Source organism: Dromiciops gliroides, chromosome 3 (assembly GCF_019393635.1).
Source record: "Dromiciops gliroides isolate mDroGli1 chromosome 3, mDroGli1.pri, whole genome shotgun sequence".
NCBI classification, from domain to species: domain Eukaryota; kingdom Metazoa; phylum Chordata; class Mammalia; order Microbiotheria; family Microbiotheriidae; genus Dromiciops; species Dromiciops gliroides.
Genome location: NC_057863.1, coordinates 181,501,522 through 181,527,785, shown reverse-complemented (window position 1 = coordinate 181,527,785; position 26,264 = coordinate 181,501,522). Strand labels below are relative to the sequence as shown.

Below are 26,264 nucleotides of genomic sequence, written 5' to 3'. Positions count from 1 at the left end.
ATTTATGTATGTTTAAACTAGCAGTCTGTCCTGCTTCTCTCTACCTTGTTTCTAGTTCTTTGCTATGACAAAAAGTCCCATAACCACCTTTTCCCCCTATTTATTTGTTTTTTGGTGGGGGGTTTTTGCGGGGCAGTGAGGGTTAAGTGACTTGCCCATGGTCACACAGCTAGCAAGTGTCAAGTGTCTGAGGCCAGATTTGAACTCAGGTCCTCCTGAATCCAGGGCTGGTGCTTTATCCACTGTGCCACCTAGCTGCCCTCCCCCCTATTTATTAATGCCTTTTTCTTGTTTATTATATTCATTTCTGAATATGTCCCTTTCCTTTTCCCCTACCCAAGTAACCTCTCCTTGTAACAAGACTGAAAAAAAAAAAAAGAAAAAGAACTAGTTCAAGAAAATCGACCCATGTGCTGACTACTTATTGGCACTGCCAGCATCCACACCCATTGTCTCTCACCTCTACGATAAGGGGAGGGATGTTTGAGGAAAGAATGTGGGTAGAGTGGAAACGACTGGCTTTGGAATCCCAGGACCTGGAGTTAAGCCATCCTCTGATGCTTACTACCTGTACAATCTTGGGAAATTCCAAGACCAATCTTGTTTCTCAGAATTGTTCATATTTTTCATTTCTTACAGCATAGTAATTATTCCATTAAATTCATGATGCTTACCTTGTTTCCAGTTCTTTGCTATCACACCAAAAAGTGCTGCAATGGATTTTTTGGTATGTTTAGGAACTTTTTATCTTTGATCACTTTGGGGTCTATGCTTAGCAGTGGGACACCATGGCTGTTTTAGTCAACTTTTTAAAAAATTATTTCAAATCACTTTCAAGAATATTCAAAGCTATTTTATACTTAATCATAGCATGAATAACATGAGAATCATAGCATAATCATAGGATGAGAAAACAGTAATTGGCACAATTCCCTAGCTCCATGACCAGTATATTAGTGAGCCTTTCTTCCCATAACACTATGTTTGGTAACTATTTTCATTTTTTGTCCCCTTTGCCAATATTCTATGTGTGAAGTAGAACCTCAGAATTGTATTACTTTGCATTTCTTTTATTAATGACAGAACAGTCTTTAATCTAGTTAGTAGTTTGCAATTCTTTTAAAAACTGTTGTTTGTGTTAATTCTTTATATATCTTGGATATCTGACCTCTGTCAGAGATTTGACACAATATCTCCTCTGCAATAAACAATTTCTTATCCTGTCTGTATTCCTTTGGTTTAAACAAAAGCACTTCAATTTTATTTAATTGTTTCTCTATTTTTGTCTTTTCTGATCTCCCATTCCTTGTTTAGTCCAGCTATCATCATTGTGAAAGAGACCTCTTACCATATTCCTCTGATTTTTTGATAATGTGACTTTTTGTGATGATATGAGAGTCCATTTAGAATTTATTGTGGTTTGTGGTGTGAGATGTTCATCTAAATCTACTTTTTGCCACACTGCTTTCCAATTTTCACAGCAATTCTTGTCAAATAAAGAGTTCTTCCCCAGTAGAAAGTATTTGATAAGTGTTTATTGACTGACAAATATTTTATGTTTTCCAGTGTATCAAACACTGGATTCAGTTCCATTGTCTCTGGCCCAATGTCATCTAGCCCCACCCCACTCCTCCCCTTTTTTTTTAACTGATCTACCTTTCTACTTTTTAACTAATATTAAATAGTTTTGATGATTATAGCTTTATAATATAACTTCAGATTTTAAATGCTACACCCTCCATTCCTACTTTTTTTCTTTTTTTCCCCTCGAAATTCTAGATTTTTCTTCTTCCTTCCTAGTGAATTTTGGCAGAATTCATGTCTGGCTCTGTAATGTAACATATGGCCGTTTTGAAGGAAGGAGAGGATGCATACCTTTGTAGATTTTAACAAGTTAGCACTCATTTATGAAATAGGGATATGCCAGTTCATAATTGATTAGTTTGTGGCCAAATTTCTTCCCTTGTTAATAGAACTCTGATAATAGGACAACAGGATATGAGCTATGACAACATTTTATGGTGTTGTCATGTTCCTTCAGAAGTGTAGGGTTATCATGCAACACACCATGTCACATGATGTCCTTGAATGCGAGGGAGAAAACCCAACTTGGTTTCATTGGTTTAAATATAGTTGAAGGCTACAGATACAAGGCTGAGAGGAGGAAGTACTATGCAGTATATAGGAAATAGCTTTTAAAGATAACTCACTGAAATACAAAATTGACTTCAAAAGGTCCTGATAATTGAATTTTTAAAAAGAATAGACTTGCTGAAAAGGAGGTTCTCTGCTGGATCTGCAGAAGGGAGAAGGAAAAGCAAATTAGGTAAAGTATTTGAAATGGGAATTGGCTAATATAGGAATGATACTGAGTGCTTAAGAATGAAAATATGTGAAGTCTGAGAGAAGAAAGTAATGCCTAAAGAATTGTGACGTGGACACTTAATGTCTTAGAACTGAACTGTAGATGAGTGTATTGCTAAGTTTAAATGGGAAATGACTGGGATTATTTGTGTTTCTTTAAATGTTTTTTCTCAGAGTAATTTATATGCCAGTTTAAAGATTGATAGCTCCCATTCTAACCTTTTTTTTTTTTTTTGCATGCTCTTATGTATCAACTGTAAAAACAGTTGTCCTGGGCTGGTTTCACATCAGGAAATTTTGAAACCTTATACTTTTTTTGCCAGAAAACATATTAATCATAGAAGACAGAATGTCCTGTGACCATCCCAATGTGCCATGAGCAAAGTAACCATCACTAGTTAGGGTTCGTTGCTTATTTCTAATATGCCTTGAGAAAAATAACTATTACCAATTGGGATTTTTTTTTTTGGTTGTCTTGGCTTTGGCATGCTGTTATCTTATGGGAATATGTAAAGCTAGGAGGGTTAGTGTATATCTTGAAGTTATGTGTTGGAAAGATTCTCCCCCCTCACCACCCCCCATCAGTAAATTAGATGATAAGCCTGAATATTTTGTTATTGTTCAGTCATTTTCAGTTATGTCCAATGACCTCATTTGGAGTTTTCTTCACAGAGATAGTGGAGTAGTTTGCCATTTCTTTCTCTAGCTCATTTTACAGATAAGGAAATTGAGGCAAGCAGGGTTAAATGATTTGTCCAGGATGAGATCTGAACTCAAGGAGAGGAGTCTTCCTGATTTCATGCTCCACTGCCACCATCTAATAAGGTGAAATTTAAGAGGGGGAAAAAAGTATAGTCTATGGTTTGGTTTTTAAAAGTCAACTATAGGGGGCAGCTAGGTGGCGCAGTGGATAAAGCACCAGCCCTGGATTCAGGAGTACCTGAGTTCAAATCCGGCCTCAGACACTTGACACTTACTAGCTGTGTGACCCTGGGCAAGTCACTTAACCCCCATTGCCCTGCAAAAAAAAAAAAGTCAACTATACAATTACAAGATGAGGATGCATGAATAGACAATAGTTCGCATTGAAGGGATCTGGCTGGGCATTTTATGAGACATGAGTCAACATTATGCTATGACAGCTGCAGAAAAGCTAACCAGATCTTAGGCTTCATTAAATAAGGGCATAGTGCCCAGAACAAGGTAGATAATAGTCACATTGCTTCTTACCCAGTTAGACTACATCTGGATTATTAAGTTCTGGGCACTGCATTTTGGGAACACTAATGAATTGCAAAAGAGAATAAGATAATGTTAGGATAATGAGAGGAACTAGAATCCATGTCTCGAGGATCACTCAAAAAACTGAGGGAGAAGAAAATACTTAGGGAAGACACGATAGTTGTCTTCGGGTATTTTAAAGGCTGTGAAAAGGGGAATAGATTCATTCAGCTTGCACTTAGGAAGGAGTAGCAGGTGGAAGTTGCCAGGCAGTAAATTTCTGCTGGAAAAACTTTCCAACAACTAGAGCTGTCCAAAAGTGGTATAGGCTGCCTGCCTTGCAAAGTAATGAGTTCCTCATTACTGGAAGTCTTCAGACAGAGAGACTGAACGATTACTTGTCATACATGTTGTCAAAAAGATTCCTGTACAGATATGGCTTGGACTAATTGACTTCTGAGGTCCCGTCCAAATTTGAGATAGTCAAAGGTTTCTGTTTGCATTTCGGAAGTATTCTCAGCCTCATAAGATGATTCATTGCCAGGCAGCAAAGTGTGGTAGACAGAGTGTCAGATTTGGAGTTAGAAGAATCTTGGATTCAGACCCCAGTGGTGACAGTTACTTTGTGACCCTGGACAAGTTAGTTCACTTTTCTGAACGCATTTCCTCATCTATAAAACAGGAATAATGGTAGTTTCACCACCTGCCTCTTATTATGATGATGAAAAAAACACTTTGTGAATCTTAAAGGTACTGTGGAAATGTGAATTTTCTTTGTATGTACATTTAAATTACATGATCCAGAAATTTCTCTATGCAGTGAACTTTGAGCATTCTTATTACATGCAGGAACACCTGTAGCTACAGATCTGGGGTAGGTACTAACTAATGCCTGTTAGAGTTAAGCAGTAGCAAAAACCTGCGTGTACCCGGGAGTAGAAATGTTTGTCTGTTCTTTGCCGGGGGGAAGGAGAAAGAGGGGGGGGGGTCAGAAGAACAAGATCTTTCAGTTGTCTTCATACTAATGTTACAGCATGATTTATTTATTTACAAAGACTTCCTTGGCAATTAGAGTATTACGATAAGGTAAATGTGAAGAGATGGCACTGCTATCGCTGTTTAATGGAATCATTGGCTATTATTTAGACTTTGGAAGATCTTAGGCTAAAATTTGAGGTCTGACTTTAATAAATGATGATGAAAAGTTATTTCCCAACTGTATGCTGGTGTACAGAGTTCATAGCTAGAGAATTAGGAGGATAAGAAAGCAGAGGGTTCTGGTCCCACCCTGTCACTGTTGTAGTCATTCATTCCTGCCTCCACTCCATTGATGTCTCCACACTGCCCACCAACTGGATGCCATTTACTCTCTTAGCCAATGTTTTCATCCAGTCTGGCCCCACCCCACCCACAATTACCCATGTGGAAGTATCTTACCAAGAGCTTCTGTTTTGCAAAAGGAGGCTCTGTGGTTCCAAAGAGGAAAAAGAAAGTCAATGATAATACTCCCAGCCTGCCTTGCAGTTAGCTTGGATAGGAATGTTTCTGTCACATCTTCAGGACTCTGGGAGGTGAGAGAAAACCAATGAATTTTAGAGCTTGAAGGGCCCTTAAGAAATCATTAGAAGCATTGATGTAAATTCCTATATTTAGTGCCCGTTTCATCATGAACATTTATAGGACTAGGAAAGAAGATGGATTGCTTCTAAAGCCAGAGTAATAAATGTTATGAACAATTGTAGACCACAGTCCCTGGGGATGAGATGGCATGAATGGGTTGAGATCCATATTGGTAGAAGGAGTAGCATACTGATGATATCATTGATGCACAGCAAGTAAGACTCTATATTAAGACAATTATAGCAAAAGGAAATGTTTTGCTTCTTCCCATTCACCTCTAGGAGGTGATTCCCAGAGGCAAAGTTAGTGCAATGGAAAAAGCATTAGATTTGGAATCACAGGTCTTATTATCTGTGAACTTGACTAAGTCACTTAACCACCTCGGGTCCCCAGTTTCCTTATCTGTAAAATGAAGGGGGTAGCCTTAAATTACTTTTAAGGACCCGTCCAGCTATGATCCTATAATCTCAAATTGTATAAAATATAACATTATATATATATATATCAGTTTAAAAAAACTTTATTAATACATTCCCACCCTATTCCTTACTTCTACTCACCTTCCTCCCACACTTTTTATGGATTGGTCCTGAGCTCCCGGTTAGGTATATCTTCTGCCCATGCAGATCAGCAACTTGCAAATTAAAGATTTAGGGAATTGCTAGGGATTATATACCTAAGGCTTCTAAAATATACCAAAGGAATTCATTTACAAATTCAGAAAATACTTTACCTTTTATGTTATTTTGACTCAAGCTCTCTCAGGACTTACTTTCTTGTCATTAATCTGAGAAAGGAAAAAGCATATTTTTTAAGACCAGTAAGTGTGTTGGGTCAAGTGGTGGTGGTGGTGGTGGTGGTGGTGGTGGTGGTGGTGGTGGTGGTGGTGGTGGTGTGTGTGTGTGTGTGTGTGTGTGTGTGTGTGTGTGTGTGTGAGAGAGAGAGAGAGAGAGAGAGAGAGAGAGAGAGAGAGAGAGAGAGAGAGAGAGAGAGAGAGAGAGAGAAACTTGATAATCTAGTATTTCAAGTCATGGTACTGGAAGGAGGGGATAACCAAGGATGAATAGCACTTCATTTCTTTCAAGGACTCTAATTTTGTTCAGTATTGCCCTTCTCCTTTGCCACTTCCAAGCCGTCTTCTCTGTGCTTACACTATTCCCTCTTACTCATTCCCTTTTTCTCTTCATGTCTTCTAAAGCTTAAAGAAAAAAAAAATTGGTTGGATTTTATATAGGTAAGAAGAAAATCTCTTCCAATTCTCCTTCCCCAGCCCCTACCCATACAATTCAATCTGTGAGTCATTAATTATCACCAAATAACTGAGTCCAGTGTTGGAATTTAATCTGATTATCACAGTGTTTAATGCATAGTAGGCACTTAAGGTGCAGTGAATAGAGTGCTGGGTCTGGCCTAGCTATGAGATCCTGGGCAAGTCATTTCACTCTGTTTTCTTGAGTTTCTTCATCAGGAAAATGAGCTGAAGAAGGAAATGGCAAACCACTCCAGTGCCTTTGCCAAGAAAACCCCAAATGGGATCATGAACTGAACATGACTGAAAAATGACTGAACAACAACAACAAATAAATGTTCATTGATTGATTGATTGATTGATTGATTGTTAGATGTAGGATATTGGCTAAAGCTTATTTTTTGTCAAATTACTTTCAGTATTTCATAACAGTTCTCATCAAAGAGGGTATCTTTCTCCAGTTAGTTCATGTTATCAGTTGGGTTTATAAAATACTAGATTTTGAGTTCCTGTCTTTCTAATTCTTGTGTATCCAGTCCATTCCACTGACATTTTTTTCCCGTTTTTTAAACTAGCACCATAAAATTTTGATCATTATTGTCTGATAATAGAGTCAGAATAATAATCATTCTCAACACTTGGGCATACATGCTTTCAACTAGATAATTCACATTTCTAAAATGCTTTCTTCACAACCTTATGAAACGGGTAGTAGAATCATTATTATCCCCATTTGATTGATGAGGAAACTGAAGTAAAGAGAGGTAAAATTACATGGCAGTTAGGGGGAAGAATCAGCATGCAAATCAGGTTGCTCCCAATCCTGTGCACTTTCAGCCACACTATGCTGTCTTCAAATATAATTGGGTTCAGGACCCAGAGCACTGGGAGACTTAATAAGTATTTCCAAGTACATTGAAAAAGTTGGAAAATTAATAAGGAAGAAAAAAATTGCTTAAGGAATAATTCAGTAATTGAGGCTGATAACCCACACATGGCTAGCAAGAGGGAATACAGAAATATCAAATTTTCCAGACACTTCAGCTGCCTCAAGCTGCAAATTCAGATGCTTGCTATACTGCAGAAACTGTAAGTCTTGTTATTATTTTCTTCTGGGAGGGAGGTAGCAAAGCACTACCCTAGTTTCTTCAGTAATTGTCAGATCCAGAGAAACAAAGCAAGAACAACAAAGAACACTAAATTTGGAATTAGAAAACCTGGGTTCTAATCCCACCAGTTTTCCCACTTATTATCTGAATGATCTTAGGGCAATCCTGAAGGCTTTCTGAGCCCCTATTTCTTCATTTGGAAATTGGGGACAATAATACTTGTACATACCTCAGAGAATTGTTGTAAGGATCAAATGAAATTTTGTGTATTTTGTTGTTCAGAAGTTTCAGTCATGTCTGACTCTTTGTGACCCCATTTGGGGTTTTCTTGGCAAAGATACTGGAGTGGTTTGCCATTTCCTTCTAAAGCTCATTTTACAGATGAGGAAACTGAGGCAAACAGGGTTAAGTGGCTTGTCCAGGGTCACACAGCTGGTACAGCACTCCATCCACCTGGCTCTCTCTCTCTCTCTCTCTCTCTCTCACACACACACACACACACACACACACACACATATACACACACACAACTTTATAAATGTTAGCTATTTAAATAGAATGATGTTGATAGACAGTGATATGCCATTTTATTTTGTTTCTTTAAGACAATATGTTGGGGGCAGCTAGGTGGTGCAGTGGGTAAAGCACCAGCCCTGGATTCAGGAAGACCTGAGTTAAAATCTGGCCTCAGACTCTTGACACTTACTAGCTCTATGACCTTGAGCAAGTCACTTAACCCCTGTTGCCCTGAAAGAAGAAGGAAGAAGAAGGAGAAGAAGACAATGACAATATGTCTTTATTCAGAAAGCATTTTTAAGCATCTTCTGCATATACAACAATGTATTAGGCACTAAAATTCCGTTAGAAAGCAATGTCCTTGGGGCAGCTAGGTGGCATAGTGGATAGAGCACCAGCCCTGGAGTCAGGAGTACCTGAGTTCAAATCTGGCCTCAGACACATAACACTTACCAGCTGTGTGACCCTGGGCAAGTCACTTAACCCCAATTGCCTCACTAAAAAAAAAAAAAAAAAAGAAAGCAATGTCCTAAATCGAGGGAAGATAAATCATGTACACACCATCCAATTAAAGAATAACTAAGAGATGACGTACTAATATAAGATGATAGAAGCTGACAAGTAGAATTATAGTCTGTTAGATCTTGCAGGGACTTCAGAGATATCTAATTTAACCCCTTAATTTTTTACACATAAGGAAAATGAGTCCTGAAAAACGTGATAAAACATACAGAAAATTAATAGCAGATTTAGGATTTGATCCCACTTCTTTTGACTGTCTGTCCCATGCCTTATTCTATCACCCCTTTTTCTATTATCTGCAGTATCTAGCACTTTGGGGGGGGTGGGGCAATGAGGGATAAGTGACTTACCCAGGGTCACACAGCTAGCAAGTGTCAAGTGTCTGAGGCCGGATTTGAACTCAGGTCCTCCTGAATCCAGGGCCAGTGCTTTATCCACTGCGCCACCTAGCTGTCCCATCTAGCATTTCTTATAGAAGATGCTGCTTAAAAGGTTGCTAAATGAGTAAATGGGTGAATGGAACTTTGAACTTGGCCTCAAGAACCAGGTCAGAAATGACAGACTTGCCTTGGTAGAGCTGGGATGAGTAGACATTTTGTATAAGAGGAGGAAAACTGAACTTTCTTTCCTCCTAAGCCCTTTACTCTTCTTACCTTCCCTATTACTATGGAGGGTAACACCCACAGATGGAATGGGGTATGCACAGGGAAGGACATTGGTCTGGGTAGACTGGAAGGCCATAGTAGGGAGCTAGGAGATTTCCTTGGATCTGACCTGGAAACTGGATCTGTGAATAGACACACAATGATAAGGAATGTGGGTTCCTTAAGGGCAGAGACTTCTTATTTTTGTCTCTTACAATTCCTGGCACAAAATATATGCTAAATAAATATTTATTGAGCTGAATCTTTTATTTACATATCAGACATCTCCTAGTCTATGGAAATGAGTAAAGGTGGGAATGAAACAGTGATTGGAACTAACTTCCTTGTCTGTCCCCTTATCCTCCCATTCCAAGATTGAGATCAAACTATGAAGCTCATTTTAATGTCAATCTCGGGAATACTTTTTTTGGGGGGGGGCGGGGCAATGGGGGTTAAGTGACTTGCCCAGGGTCACACAGCTAGTAAGTGTCAAATGTCTGAGGCCGGATTTGAACTCAGGTATTCCTGAATCCAGGGCCGGTGCTTTATCCACTGCACCACCTAGCAGCCCCCCGGGGAATACTTACTGAGAGTATAATAACTGGGCCAGGGGGCAGCTAGGTGGTGCAGTGGATAGGTCACTGGCCCTGGAGTCATGAGGACCTGAGGTCAAAAATCCGGCCTCAGACACTTAACACTTACTAGCTGTGTGATCCTGGGCAAGTCACTTAACTCCAAATGCCTCTCAAAAAAAAAAGAAGAAGAAGGAAGGAAGGAAGGAAGGAAGGAAGGAAGGAAGGAAGGAAGGAAGGAAGGAAGGAAGGAAGGAAGGAAGGAAGGAAGGAAGGAAGGAAGGAAGGAAGGAAGGAAGAAAAGGGAGTATAATAACCTATGAATTTTAGTAGTCAAACACTAGACAACAACTTTGGATCACCAATTAAGAAAGACATAATAACATGTTTACATAACAGTTTAAGGTTTGGTTTGCAAAGTTCTTTTCTCACAACCCTGTGGCTAGTGTAAGTATTATCATCCTTATTTGAGTGGGAATATTATTATCCCCATTTTACAAATTAGAAAACTGAAGTCCAGAGACATTTGGCCATGGTAACACTACTGATATTTGTCAGAACTAGGATTTAAACCCAGGCCTTCTGGCTGAAACCAGATGTATGTAATACATCAGGCTGTCTTTTAGGATTGATCCTCTTTGACCTCAGCTTGGGAAAGGCCTGCTTTGGATGGTGTGTACATGATTTATCTTCCCTCGATTTAGGACATTGCTAGGTTATACTGCATGGTGCTAGGCCATAAATTTAGAGGAGGCCCAGCATTCTATCTACTTTGCTACCTAGCTGCCTGAGACAAAACATCTTAGTCTTACTTGTAGTCCTTTACATACAATTATATATCCTAGGCCTAGAGTCAGAAAGACTTGAGTTCAAATTTTGCCAGATACTTGCTAGCTGTGTGACCTCTGTTTGCCTCAGTTTCTTTAGCTGTGAAGTGGAGATAATAATAGCACCTATCTCTCAGGATTGTTGTGAGGATCAAGTGAGATAATATCTGCAAAAGCTCGTAGCTCAGTGCCTACCATGTCATAAGTTTTATGGAAATGCTTATTCTCTTCCCCCTCCCTTCTCCTAACACTGTAGATATTCAGGGTCCTTTTCTTGTTAAAACACATAAGGTAACTTACTAGCTATGTGACCCTGGGCAAGTCACTTAACCCCAATTGCCTCACTAAAAAAAAAAATAATAATAATAAAACACATAAGGTAGGGGCAGCTAGGTAGCACAGTGGATAAAGCACCAACCCTAGATTCAGGAGGACCTGAGTTCAAATATGACCTAAGACACTTAACATTTACTAGCTGTGTGACCCTGGGCAAGTCACTTAACCCCAATTGCCTCACTAAAAAAAAAATAATAATAATAAAACACATAAGGTAGGGGCAGCTAGGTGGCACAGTGGATAAAGCACCAACCCTAGATTCAGGAGGACCTGAGTTCAAATATGACCTAAGACACTTAACATTTACTAGCTGTGTGACCCTGGGCAAGTCACTTAACCCTCATTGCCCCGCAAAAAAACCAAACCAAAACAAAACACATAAGGTAGCTATGAAAAACCTATGTGATACCTTTTAATTATATGTCTCCTGTGCCTTTTCTGAGCAAGTAAGGTGTTACAGTGTATAAAATGGTAGGCCTGCAGTCAGGAAGATTTATCTTTGTGAGTTCCGATCTGGCCTCAGACATTTACTAGATGTGTGACCCTGGGCAAGTCACTTAACCCTGTTTGCCTCAGTTTCCTCATCTGTAAAATGAGCTGAAGAAGGAAACATCAAACCACTCATAGTATCTTTGACCAAACAAGGTCATGAATAGTAGGACACGACTGAAATAACTAAACAACAATACCTTTTCCAAGGACAAATGAGAGATAATAGTCACCGAAGTATTAGTAAAAAAGAGCCCTGGCTTTGGAGTTAGGAGACATGGGTTCAAACTCCATTTCTGATCTTCACCATGTGACCTTGAATAAGTTACTTCTTCCTGAGCCTTTGTTTCCCCCTCTGTAAAATGAGAAAACTCACCTCCTAGGCCTATCCCTTCCAATGAGAGAGCTACAAACAGCTTAAGGAACTCAGTGGAAAAATTCCAGTTTTAAGGATACTTTGTGGCAAAGTAGGCCCAACGTTATGCTTAGAGGATTATTTATGGAGGCAGAGGCTCGTGAAGTTAATTTAGCTTTTATCTCCCTTTGCCAGGAAAGAACACAGGAAAAACGAGTGCTGACTGCTTCATGTTGAACTATATTTGGGGTAAATGACATGTCCTGGTCTCTTGATTAGCAAATCTGCAAAGGATTAAATATGGAAATAGCACTATCTTTTTAATGTATACGGAAGCAGATGCCAAATTATCTCCTTCCCAAAGGCCTGATGGCTTTCTCACATGGAAAAGCTTAATGTGCATTTGAGGAAATGACACAGAACAGCTACTATATATGGGAATTTTTGCAGAACCCAGCTGTCAGAGACGAATGATAAATGATGGCCTCAGTTTGACTTCCAGTCCAGCTGTTTCTGTGATCATGTCTTTGGTATCTTGAGTCATTTTTTCCAAATCCTTCTTTACCTTGAAAACTGTCGAGAACTTTCCTCTTGGTTCTATTCCTCTCAGAGATAAATGAAGCCTACTCCGTTAGGGTGCTGTTTGATGCTTCTTTTCCCAAGTGATTTGAAACCTCTGATCTCATTTGGTTCTCGCAGCAAGCGTATGAGGTGAAGTTCCCTGAAATCAGGAGCTGCTTTCATTTTTGTCTTTTCTGTTTCCAGAATCTAGTGTCTATAGTGCCTGGATCATGCATGGTCACTTAATAAATACTTATAGATTGAATAAGAGGGGAATAAGAGGGGAAGCAGAGAGAGTTTGTCACTTTCTAGGGATCACACAACTGGTAAGCAGAACAGAACAGCTAAGACTAAAACCTGAAACTGCCCTCTATGACGTCGTCACCACTCAAATGCAGGCCTTGTTACCTCACGCCTATATTATTCCAATAGCCTGTTGGTAGACCTGCCCGTCTCAAGTCTCTTTCTACACCAATCTATCCTGCATTCAGCCACTAATGTGATTTTCCTAAAACTGAGGTCTGATTATGTTACCTCCTTACTCAATAAACTCCAGTGGTTCCCCACTGCTTCCAAGAACAAGTACAAAATGCTCTTTATAACCTAGCCCCCTCCTACCTCTCCAGGCTTTTTACACCTCATACCCCAACATGTACTCTGATCCAGTGACACTGACCTTCTGGCTGTTCCACATACAAGACACTCCATCTCTTGGCTCCAGGCATTTTCTTTAGCTGTCCCCTATACCTCCTACACCTCCCTGGCTTTCTTTAAGTCCCAACTAAAGTCCGAGCTTCAAGAGGAACACTGCCTTAACCTCTCAGTTCCAGTGCTTTTCCCTCTTATTTCCTATTTATCCTGTATATAGCTTGCTTTCTGTATATTTGTTTACATGTTTGTCTCCCCTATTAGATTGTAAGCTCTTTGAGGGCAGGGACTTTGGGAATTGCTGGGGATACAAAGATAAATATGAGAGTGTTCCTGCCCCCAGGGAACTTATGAACAACATGTCCAAAAATAAATAGGCATAACATATATACAAAGTTACTTTAGAGTGGAGTAAGGCCCTAATAGCTGGAGGACAGGATATCAGGAAAGGTCTCCCTTGGGAGATGACACTTGTGCCCAGCCTTGAAAGCATGGACCAGCAAATATTTAAGTACCTACTGCCTATTATGTGCCCAATACTGTGTTAGGCCATGGAGATCAAGGAGCTGACATTCTATTAATGTAGCTAACATGTATATTTAAATACGTACAAGCTATATATAAAATAAGTGCAAGGTAATTTCTGAAAGTAGGAGTCACCAGTGGCATGAGTTGGGAATAGCCTCTTATAGGAGTTGACATTTGAAGGAAATGCTTTGAAGAAAAGTAGGAAATCTGAGAAATTAGGATGAAGAAGAAATGTATTTCAGGTATGTCTAGAGTCAGCCTATTCTAGGGCACAGAAGAAAGGAAATGGAATATGGTTTTTGAGGAACAAGAGGAAAATCATTTTGGCTGGAAATTAGAATAATAAGTCTAATGCAGTAGGAGCCTGGTTGTGAAGGGCATTCAATGCCAAACAGGAGTTTGTATATTATCCTAGATGTAGGGTACTAACAGGATTAACCTATGAAACTAGGGATTTTAAGGATTAGAGGTGAGGAGGAAGTGCATTCCAAGAATAAGGCACAGGGCACAGTGATAGAATATTATATGTAAGGAAGAGAAAATAACCCAGTTTGATTGGAACAGAGGGTGTGAAGGAGGATGTTCAGTCAGTGATCTGAAGGGCTCTAAATGCCAAACACATGAGTTTCTATAGCTTCTTGATCAATGGTGTGGCATTGTCAGATCCTGTGCTTTAGGAATCTCAATTTTGGAGCTCATTGAAGGATGAATTGAAGATCAGAGAAACTTGAAACAGGAAGTCCCCTTTTGAGGCTATTATAATAGTCTAATTGAGATGTGACTAGTACCTGAACTAGGGTGGTAGTGGTGGTAATATGAGTAGAGAGAAGACAAATGCAAGAGATGTAGAAGTGGAATGAGAAAGACTTGGTAACTGATCAGATACAGGGAATGATGGAAAGTAAAGATGACTCCAAGGTTGCAGAACAGGTTAACACAGAATGATGGTATCCCCTGTAGAAATAGGGAAATAGAGGAGTTGGATTGGGGGGGCGGGGTGACTGATAATGAGCTTTATATAAATTGAACTTGAGATATACCTACAGGACATTCCATTTAAAATGTTTAGAAGGCAGTTGGTAATGTTGGACCAGAGCTCCTGAAAGTAGGACTGAATTTAAAGATCTTGAAGTCATCTACATAGAGATGGTAACTGAATCCTCAGGAACTGTTGAGACGAATTTGTGTTCCTTTTTTCTTTTATTTCCCCTTTGCCTTTGCCTTTCCTCTTTTGTATCCCTTAATTGTTCACAATTGGGAATTTGAATGTAGCTCTTATTACACTTATAGAATAAAGTTTTATTTCTCTTGTTCTTAGTTAACAAGATAAATAAATGAACAAGTGAATTGAATATTATATGTGACTCCTGCCTCTAAGAATATAAATTTCAGAGGTGGGGCTGACCCGTGTTGAGGGAATTGTCTCATTGAGAGTTCTCTGTTAGAGAGAGAGAGAGATTTCATTTTTAAAAGAAAAAGCAAAATAGCTCACCATGATTTAAGTGATTTGTATTTGGGTGGTGCTTAATTAACTTTGTGGTCTTTGCCTTATGATTTAATTTTTTTAAGTTCCCCACCCTGTCTGCCAAAGAGTATTTTGCCTAGTGAATATTTGAATTATTCTATATTGTTTGGTAAGGCTTTTGAATTTTTAAGAGGAAAAATGAAATTAATTTCTTTTTAAATAATACCTGTAATAAATTGGTTAAGAGCAGTTTAAATGTGTGCTTACCTCAAAATTAGTTTCAAGGCCAGGCGTGTATATGGGTAGTGATTTTTCCCCAGTCAGTTTGCTTTCTTCAGTTCCGATTAACTGCAGTGCCAGAAGAATATGACTAAGGATGGCTAATGGAACATTTTAATATCCTTTTCTGTAATCACACCAGAAGAGTTCCTTTTCAAATGATATCCCTAAAGGGGCATTACTAGGAAGAAAGCTTGGCAGAGTAGAAAGGGGACTAGATTTGTAATCAGAGAACCTGAGTTCTAATTCTTTCAAGGCTCCACTAAAGTACCTGTAAACTGTCTTTTTAGACTTGCTAAATCAGATTGAGGGTAACCAACTTGCCTCAAACCTGTCTACGATTTAGGGGGATGTCTACCCAAACATGTGAAGACTTCCCCTGGGCAGAATGGACAGTGAGAACAATTTGTTCCAACGGCTATGAAGGGGGCTGAAGCAAGCACTGTGGAGTTCTTAGAGCTTGGTCAGACAGTCATCTTGACTTTTGTCCTCCACTGGACTTTAATGACTCTGGTAGAGAGAGAGAAGCTGAGCCAATTCCACCTTACTTAAATCCAATTCATGTGCAAGTCAAGACATTTACCGTCCATTGGTCCTCATCAAAAACAAAGAACCAACACCAACATCAGCAAGGTTCCAAAAGAAGCCATTCCCAATTCTCCTTAATCTTAGGGCTTCCCTCTGAGATCACACACACCCCCAATTTATACTGTATATGTCTCATATATACATAGTTTTATGCATGTTGTATCTCCTTTGAGCCCATGAGCTCCTTGAGAGCAGGGACTTTTTTATTGGGGTGGGGGTCTTTTTTTGTATCTTCAGTGCTTGGCACAGTGCCTGACACATAAGCACTTAAAAAATGTGTTAAATTCAACTCTTTGTTTCTGCTTATTGTTTTCCTTTTCTATGGAAATGGATTTACTGAAGATAAAACAATCCAGGCAAGCATCATTTTAAAAAGCGGCTTCTTTCACCCCACCATTTGACAGTCCATGGGTTTGTGTCTTGGGGGGATTGCATACTGGATCCACAAGTTAACTGTTCATTCTAACAAACTCAGAATAATCCAGAGAATGTGAATGTTAAGATGTGGGCCTCTGTCTTATTCGAACACTCCTGTATAGTATTTATCATAAAAGCATATGATCGTTGTTCTAAAGTTGGAAGGGACCTCAGATTAATTTAGTTCAGTCATTTATTTCATTGTACAAATGAGAAAACTGAGGCCCAGAGAAGCAAATTTTAATTCAGATTCTCTGACTCCCAATCTGTCATTCTTTTCATTGCCTCAGTTTTAATCTGTTAATGTGGTTGAAACAAGAAACAAAAGAATATTACATTTCACAGAAGTAAATTTAAGGAAATTGAGACACTTCCACTGAGTAGAGATGGGGTAATAGCAGAAGGGGGAAGCCACTTGGGTCGTGGTGATACTGAGTTACAACAAAGTGGAGAGAGGGGAGAAAAAAGGTGGAGAGAGTCTACAGTGAAGTAATGGGAAAGAAAATGAGTTTTAGAGTAATTTGGGTGACATTAGCAATGACTTAAATATGAAAACATGAAAAAAATAAAATGACTTCATAGAAATAGTAATATGGTATATTTAGAGAGTATAAATAAGGCAATCCCTATGGAAGTGAAATTGTCTTTTTGTTTTTATATCGTAGTTCAGCTTGGTTCAGTTTTGGGGAGAGAGAGATTTTATATTCATTGAATATTTGGATATGACTGTGTGCATGGTGGTATGCTAAGGACTTAGGTATTGGAACTCATAGGATCACCCACATTTTAGAAAAGAAGAAACTGAGACCCAAGGAGGGTAACTTGCTCAAGGATGCATGGTACTTAATTATAACTTTATAATATTGCAAATTAGACTACATACAATCACTTCAGGAAATTCATTCTTCATATTAATCAGGACCTAACTGGAGTCAGAAGACCTGAGTTCAAATCCAGCTTCAGATACTTATTAGCTTTGTGACCCTGGAAAAATCACTTAACACTGTTTGCCTCAGTTTCCTCATCTGTAAAATGAGCTGGAGAAGGAAATGGCAAACCACCCTAGTATCTTTGCTAGGAAAACCCCAAATGGGATGACTAAAATGACTGAACAACAACTATACTAAAGAGTCTGGATTTAAAACCACATTCTTTGGCTACAGAACCAGGGCTTTTTCCACTATGCCATATATAGAGAATGTCAACAAAATATCACCAGGAATTTGAAAGAGTTTAGAGTACCTAGAGTTTAAATTTAAAATAAAGATTGAATCAATTAAAATACTGCCACAGCCCTTAGTAATTTAGTTTCCTGAGAAAATAAGTATAACAGCAGTGGTCACTAGAGGGCAGTGTTTCCAACAACATTGAAGATGAACTTTTCAAGAGTGTATGCCTGTTAGTTTTCAATTAACCCCCCAAAACATTTCTTACCTCTGGTTTGGGGACATCTCCCTCTCTTTCTCCCTTCTTCTCTTCCTTTGCCTCCTTCCCACTCTGCCTATGGACCACCATTATCATTATGGGACATGTGATGATATTTTTTCATTTATGCGTGCTTTTGTTTGTTTATTTATTTATGAAGTGCCAAAGTCATTGGAAAGGACCAGCAAGATCATCTGTTTCAATACCTTTGTTTTACAGATGAGCAGACTGAGGCCCCACTTTTAAATAAAGCAATTTGTTCAAGGTCACAAGGTAGCAAATATCCACTGATGTTTACTTCTAAATAATCAAATATTAAATCATGTTTCAGAGCCATTCTATTTCTATATTTCATTATATTAGTTAAATCAGTTATTTGTGTATGGAATATATGATATTTTTAACCAGACCTGTGATTTCAGTGGAAGCCATTAAACTATTCATAAGGATCCCTACAGGATACATGTTGACTTAGAAACACATGTATTTCTATGTGTATATGTGTGTGTGTACATGTATATATGTGTGAACACATGCATATATACATGCACACATGTGCATATTTAATATACATGTGTATATATAAATTCACCAACGTACTCAAATTGGGTAGGAACTACATTTTAATCTGGTTCAGGTCTTACTTGGGAATGTTGTGGGCTGCATTGGCCTATGGACTACATGTTTGATACTTTCGGCATAAAGTACTCCTGATGAAAAAGCATATAGGGTACATATTTTAATACCTGCTTCCTAATCGTGGTTGATAAAGTAGGTTTGTTTTCTCTACATATTACTTGTTGAACATTTGCTTTCAAAAATTTTCTAGGTACTATTAACTTTCTTTTTATTTTTGCGGGGCAGTGAGGGTTAAGTGACTTGCCCAGGGTCACACAGCCAGTAAGTGTCAAGTGTCTGAGGTCAGATTTGAACTCAGGTCCTTCTGAATCCAGGGCCGTTGCTCTATCCATGGCACCACCTAGCTGCCCCGGTCCTATTAACTTTTAAAATTCCTTTTTTTCCCCCAATTTCTGGTTCTAAATTTTCTCCCTTCTTCCTTCACCACCTCCCTCCATGAGATGGTAAGCAATTTGATGAAGGTTATGCATGTGTAATCATGCAAAACATATACTATTAACTTTTTTTGTGTGGGGGTTAATGAGAGTTAAGTGACTTGCCCAGGGTCACACAGCTAGCAAGTATCAAGTGTCTAAGGCTGGATTTGAACTCAGGTCCTCCTGAATCCAAGGCCGGTGCTTTATCCACTGTGCCACCTAGCTGTCCCGCTATTAACTTTTGTGTGGGTTTTTTGTTTTTTGTTTTTGGGTGTTTTTTTTGTGGGGCAGTGGGGGTTAAGTGACTTGCCCAGGGTCACACAGCTAGCAAATGTCAAGTGTTTGAGGCTGGATTTGAACTCAGGTCCTCCTGAATCCAGGGCTGGTGCTTTATCCACTGCACCACCTAGCTGCCCCCCACCCATTAACTTTTAAAACCACTCACTGCTACAAGTTCTCACCTGGGGTCAGCCCATGTCTAATTCTTGCATCACAGGAGACAGCCCTACAAATACTTTAAGATAGTGACCCTGGGCAAGTCACTTAACCCTCATTGCCCTGCAAAAAAAAACCAAAACACAATTAATAAAAAAAGATAGCTATTATTTCCATATTTACTCTGCCCCCCCCCTTATTGTCCATGCTTTCCCCTACCCCTTTCCCTACCTCTTAAAGAGGCAGAGTAGGGGCAGCTAGGTGGTGCAGTGGATAGAGCACTGGCCCTGGAGTCAGGAGAACCTGAGTTCAAATGTGACCTCGGACACTTAATGCTTACTAGCTGTGTGACCCTGGGCAAGTCACTTAACCCCAATTGCCTCACTGAAAAAAAAAAAAAAGAGGCAGAGTAGATAAAACTTGGACCCAAAGTCAGGAAGACCTGGGACAAATCCTACCTCAAACACTTAATAGCTGTGTGAACCTGGGCAATTTGCCTCAACTTCCTCAACTGTAAAATGGGGGTAATAATAGCTACCTCCCAGGGTTGTTCTGAAGATGAAATGAGATACTATTTGTAAAGCAGGTAGTACCTGGGACATAGCAGGTACACTATAAATGCTTGTCATTATTACCATCATCATCACCATCATCTAGAGACCTCTCTCCACTGTGTAGGACACACACAAAGAAGTCTAAGAAACCCAAGAGCTTTTCAGTCCAGTTGGGGAGATAGAACAGAAACACACAAAGATGAATAAAAATAAAAGCTGACAAAATGCCAGATGAGTAGATGCCGCACAATTATAGGAGGAGAGCTGAAAAAGACCTGATTTCTTAGACTGATTTGTGAAGACCAGGCAACAGTTACACAAACACGTATTAAATAAATACCTACCAAACAACAATAATTCAGACACCTCAAGCAGAAAAAAAATTATTACCAGAGCTTTTCTATCAATGATTAAATTCTTTCTCCTTCCTGATATTATTCAACACAGAAAAAAACTAATTACCCAACTGTAATTGCTTGGACTGGGAACCACACGGGTGGTATTTTGCCACTCATTCATGTAAGCTGATGATTATAAGCTGTTCCTAGCTTGTATTCAATGTCTATAGAGAAACTTAGGATAATAAAGAAATGACCATTTTGCAGGCAAATAATTAAGAACACAGATTTTTTAAAATGATCATTTCCTTAGAATTGTTACCAAGAAGAACAGAGAAGACTATTGGATAGATGGATACTGTTCACTAACTTAATTATCATAAAGCTAAATGCGCTTTTATTTGGTTTTGGTCAATTACCTTCTAGTACTGACCACAAGTATCTTTTAAAGCTCTTAGAATTCAATTCACAGTTAATTCCTGAATGAATCCATGCACAAATTATCCATTGAATGAGCCACTTGTATGATTCTAACATGGAAAGTACCCATGCCTTTGATCATAGTTCCTCAATGGTTAAAATTCCCTTATTACTTCTTTGATTTAAGTTGATAAGCCTTAAGAGTTGTCCAGGAGTAACACAAGCCATTTCCACCTTAGTGCAGATTAGTTTATCAAACCAGCTAGGTAGTTACTTAGCACAGTGGAGGCAACTGAAGCAGACATATAATCTTTGAAGGGATGGATTTAGTCTTGGTACAGTGCCCTGGGTATCTAGGGTAATTACCAGTAAGGTAAGGTGTCAGGTCTTGGACAAAGAGACAGAGAGATAAAGCACACGTCCTGGATTCAGGAGGACCTGAGTTCCAATCCAGCCTCAGACACTTGACACTTAACCCTCATTGCCTCTGCAAAAATAAATGAATGAATGAATGAATGAATGAGAAAGAGAGAGTAGAGGATCAAAGAGACCTGGAGCAAGCCTAGATACAAAAAGTATATTTTGCAGGTTTCAAAGTTTTGCTTGGGGAACAGCTAAATGGCCCAATGGATAGAGCACCAGCCCTGGAGTTAGGAGGACCTGAGTTCAAATCGGCCTCAGACACTTAACACTTATTAGCTGTGTGACCCTGGCCAAGTCACAACCCCAATTGCCTCACCAAAAAAAAAAAACCACAAAAAAAACCAAACCCAGAATTTTGCTTGGAAACTGTGATATCTTGGGAGGAAGAAAATCTGGGAGGAGAGAGAGAGAGTAGTCATATATACCTATTGCTCGACTGTAATGGAACATAACATTCTCTACTTAATAAGAATTTTCCTGTTAGTAGTTAGGGAAGTTTTGGGGGTTTTTTTGTGGGGGTGATCTTGCATTTTTAATTTATTTTTGAGGTAGCTAATAGTGAAGTGGCTAATGCACTGTTCTTGGAATCAGGAAGACCCTGAGTTCAAATTCAGCCTTAGACCCATAGTAATTGTGTGACATTGGGCAAGTCACTTCAGAGTCTTAATTCCATCTGCCTTAATTTCCTCAACTGTAAAATGAACATTATAATAGCATCTAACTCACCAGGTAGTTGTGAAGAGAAAATGAAATAATATTTGTTTTTTGTTTTTTGTTTTTTTTTAATGAGATATTTTATTTTTTCCATTACATGTAAAGATAGTTCTCAACTTTTGTTTATACATGCTTTACAATTTCAGATTTTTCTCCCTCCCTCCCCTCCCTCCCCCCTCCCCTAGACAGCCGGTAATCTGGTATAGGTTATATCTATATATCTCTATACGTATACATATAGATAGATAGATAGATATATACACACACATATATATATATATATACACATAATAACATTAATCCTATTTCTGCATTAATCCTGTTACAAGAGAAAGAATCAGAGCAGTGATGCGAAACCTCAAAATAGAGAAAAAAAAAAACAACAGCACCCAAAACAAAAGAAATAATATGGTTCAATCAGCATCTATACTCCACAGTTCTTTCTTTCTTTTTTTTTCTTGGATTTGGAGATCCTCTTCTATCATGAGTTCCCTGGAACTCTTCTGTACCATTGCATTGGTGAGAAGAATATAGTCCATCACAGTAGGTCAACACTCAATGTTGATGATACTGTGTACAATGTTCTTCTGGTTCTGCTCATCTCACTCATCATCAGCTCACGTAAGACCCTCCAGGTTTCTCTGAACTCTTCCTGCTCATCAATTGAAATAATATTTGTAAAGTACTCAATGTGATTCAGAGGGAGACAATCAATGTTTATTCTCTTCCATGCTTTCTCTTCCCCTTTAAAATCTTTTGTACTTTTATAGGCATTGACTTAAATAATGAAAGCCGATGCTTTTCTTTTTTCTATTTTTGTTGTTCAGTTGTGTCTGACTCTTTGTGACCCCAGTTGGGGTTTTCTTGGCAAAGATCCTGAAGGGGTTTGCCATTTCCTTCTCCAGCTCATTTGACAGATGAGGAACTGAGGCAAACAAACAAGGTGAAATGACCTGCCCAGGGTCACACAGCTAGTTGAGTGTCTGAGACCTGACTTGAACTCAGGAAGAGGAGTCTTCCTGACTCCAGACCCAGCACTCTATCCACTGATCCACTTAGCTGCCCCCTTCTCTAAAAAACATCCAGTCCACTGCCTATGCCTTTTGGGTATTCTCTTGAAATGCATCTCTCATGAAATACATCTTTATACAATGTTCTGTTTAGATGGTTAGAATAATCGAAAAGATACTCATCTCCAAGGATCTACTTTTTTTTTTCCATCCAGTCAATTACATTGCTCAGCCGAATCCTGTTTTAGCAGGACTGCAATGGAGTGTTAAATGGATGGATGGATGGATGGATGGTTTAACATTCTGGAACTTGGGGGCTTTCCTTCTCAGACTGCCAAATGGAGCCCATGCTTCTAGGCTGCTTTCGTGCCTGCGATGTTAGCATCTGACTGCTGTATTGAAGCATATTTAAACAAGAATTAGTTTGATTTGGGGCTTGGGGTCAGGAGAGACTTTAGCAGCAAAACCAGGATCTTTACAACTGCCACTAAATAGTTGCCTTGTTTTCAATCCAGGAAGAAAAACAGTGCTAAAAATTACCGTCTTCTTGACCCAAGATTCTCAGTCTGTAAGTTGTCCTGATAACACAGTATATAGTCAAATAAAGCCAAGACTTCTGGTGGCTCCTTCCGGCCTCTCTTGAGGGTGCTTAGGATCAGAGGGCCACTAGGTGGCCTGAGTTCCAATCCAACCTCAGATACTTACTCGCTGTATGACCCTGGGCAAATCACTTCACTCTGCCTCAGTTTCCTCATCTAGAAAATGAGCTGGAGAAGGAAATGGCAAACCGCTCTAGGATCTTTGCCAAGAAAACCCCAAATGCGGTCACAAAGAGTTAGACATGGGGCGGCTAGGTGGCGCAGTGGATAGAGCACTGGCCCTGGATTCAGGAGTACCTGGGTTCAAATCCGGCCTCAGACACTTGACACTTAATAGCTGTGTGATCCTGGGCAAGTCACTTAACCCCCATTGCTCACAAAAAACCCAAACAAACAACAACAACAAAAAAACCAAAGAGTTAGACATGACTGAAATGATTGAACAGCAGAACCAGAGGATCATAGATGTAGAGATGGAAAGGGACTTCAGAAGACATCTAGTCATTTTACAGAAGAAACTGAGGGGAAAAAAAACCAGGTGACTTGCTCAAGGCCCTATAGGGAGGGAGTGTTGCAAAGGGAATTTGAACTCAGAGCCTCTGTTGTAAACTCCAACTTTCTTTCCATTGCACCACATGGCTATTTATTCAACAGAACACCTGGCATCTCTGACCCATCTGCCTACCAGATCAAAAGCTTGAAATTAATTGAAACTCTGTACTTGAGGCTGCAAGGCAAAGGAAATGATGGTCAAGTGCAAAGCCACACCTCAACAATTATGAATGAGCCTTTCAAGAAGAAGGGATTATATCAGGGAATTTCATTTCCCCCCAGGTCCAGCTAACATAATAGCAGAAGAATATGATAGGTGACAGAGTGAACAGAGAGCTTGTCCTGGAGTCAAGAAGACCTCGGTTCAGAAACCTTAGGCAGGCCCTCAGCTGCTGTTTGCCTCAGTTACCTCAACCAAAAAATCATCAGATTGCGCCTACTTCCCAGAGTTGTCACGAGGATCAAACAAGATGATATTTGTAAAGCACACAGCACAATGTCTGACACCTAGTACATGTTTAATTCTGTAATGTTCTATTCTTTATTTTTCTTCAGCTCCGGGTTACTAGTGATGCCCTTCAAAGTGAGAGGAAGAAACAGAGACCCTTAGAGTCCAATTGTCAAGTGTCAGTAATGGGGAATCATGGGAGGTATTGTAAATGCAGGGTGGCATCTTGAGGAATGGGACAAGGGAGGGAGGCAGTGTGGACTGAGACATGATTTCAATGACATACAGCCAAACTCACCTCCACGGAGTCCATTGCAGTATAGTTATGGGGTTCATTTTGCTTTCGCCTGGGTGTTCGGAATGATCTTCACTTCTATAGTGAAATTAGAGAGCCCCCAGACATTGCCCTAAAAGGCTAGTGAATGTTTTCGCATATAGATCTAGTCAAACGCTTGTCTGCTGGCCTTTTCTATTCCCTGTTTGTGCTAAATATTTATGCTTGGTATTTTAATCTTAGGCTATGAAAGGTTCTTTATTAAACTGTTCCAATTGGATTTGGCAGGAGCCCAGCCTACCCCTTGAGTTGCCATTGTTATTAATCTTATAACTGTTTTTTTTAATGTCTCAGTCTCAGATGTTTTCCATTCTGATCTTTATCCTTTACCAACAGTTTACCTCTAATAACTTTCTGATTCAGTATTCTTCCACTGAGTAGCTGTTAAACATTCTTTTCCCCCTTTGTCTAGGCTCTTTAAAAAAAAAAAAAAAGGGCTTATTCATGCTTTTTGTTTGTACACCACATTCCTTTCCCTGTGTATCTCCCCTCAATGAATCCTCCCTTGTATCATAATGGGGGGGAAAACCACCAATTAAACAAGACCAAACAATTGCTAAGTCAGTAAGCACTTAATTAAGCTTTACTATGTGCCAGGCCAACTGTGTGCTAAAAACCAAGGATACAGAAAAAGGCAAAAACATGGTCCCTGCCCCCAAGGAGGTCATGAGGCTGTTGTTATTCTTGACAACCTGTTGCATCTATAGATTCCCTTCTCTCCTCTTCTATACCTAGAGGAGAGAAGGTGTTGAATGAATCAAACATTTTAAAATCCCTTCTATGTGGGGTCATCAGAAAATTTTACAGGCAAAAAATAAAAAAACCCAGTCCTCCTAAGTAAATACAAAGTGTGTGTATATGTGTATGTGTGTATATATACATATATATGTGAGTATGTACAAAAACATATACTTCACACTTACAAAGTATAATATACAAAAGTAATTGTAGAAGGGATAAAGAAACTAGTGACAACTGGGATATCTGGGAAGATCTGAAAGGGTCTAATAACAGCTAGGTAGCACGGTAGATGGAGTGTGGGGCCTGGAGTCAGGAAGGTTCATCTTCCTGAGTTCAAATGCAGCCTCAGACACTTACTAGCTATGTGACCCTGGGCAAGTCACTTAACCCTATTTGCCTCAGTTTCCTCTTCTGTAAAATGAGCTGGCAAAGGAAATGGCAAACCCCTCCAGTATCTCTGCTAGGAATAGCCCAAACAGGGTAACAATGAATCGGACAATTCTGAAAATGACTAAACAATACTAATAATGGCGATGGTCTCTGCACTGAGCTTTGAAGGGAGTTAAGGATTCTGAGAGGTCGAGGAGAGGAGGGAAAGAATTCCAGATATGTGGGAGAGTGTTGGCAAAAGTTCAGAGAAAAGAGAGACTTTTATATAGAAGGAGCAGCAGACAGGCCATTGGGCTTGAATGTAGAGTGTGTAATAAGCAGTAATAAGTCTGGGAAGATAGGTTAGAGGCATGTTGTGAAGGACTCTAACTGTCAAATAGAAGAGTTTGTATTTTATCCTAGAAATAACAGGGAACCATTAAAGACTTTGGAAGTAACCTCAAGACAAATAGTTCAGTCCCCTTATTTAACAAATGAGGAAACTGAGGCCCAGCCAGATATGTATTTTAGAAATGT

The 26,264-nt window shown here is 39.3% G+C and overlaps 1 protein-coding gene across 4 annotated transcripts in view; it reads left to right on the top strand.

The window, feature by feature from the left end:
• Positions 1 to 26,264, top strand: part of LOC122748995 (LIM and senescent cell antigen-like-containing domain protein 1) — a 224,781-nt gene that overhangs the window by 91,184 nt on the left and 107,333 nt on the right. The window contains exon 1 of one of the 4 annotated variants that reach the window (XM_043995136.1): positions 2,251 to 2,326. The exons of the other annotated variants lie outside the window; for them this stretch is intronic. The gene's annotated coding sequence lies outside the window, so the exon portion shown is untranslated. Of the gene's footprint in view, positions 1 to 2,250; positions 2,327 to 26,264 lie in introns of those variants that run through there. 4 annotated transcript variants of the gene reach the window in all.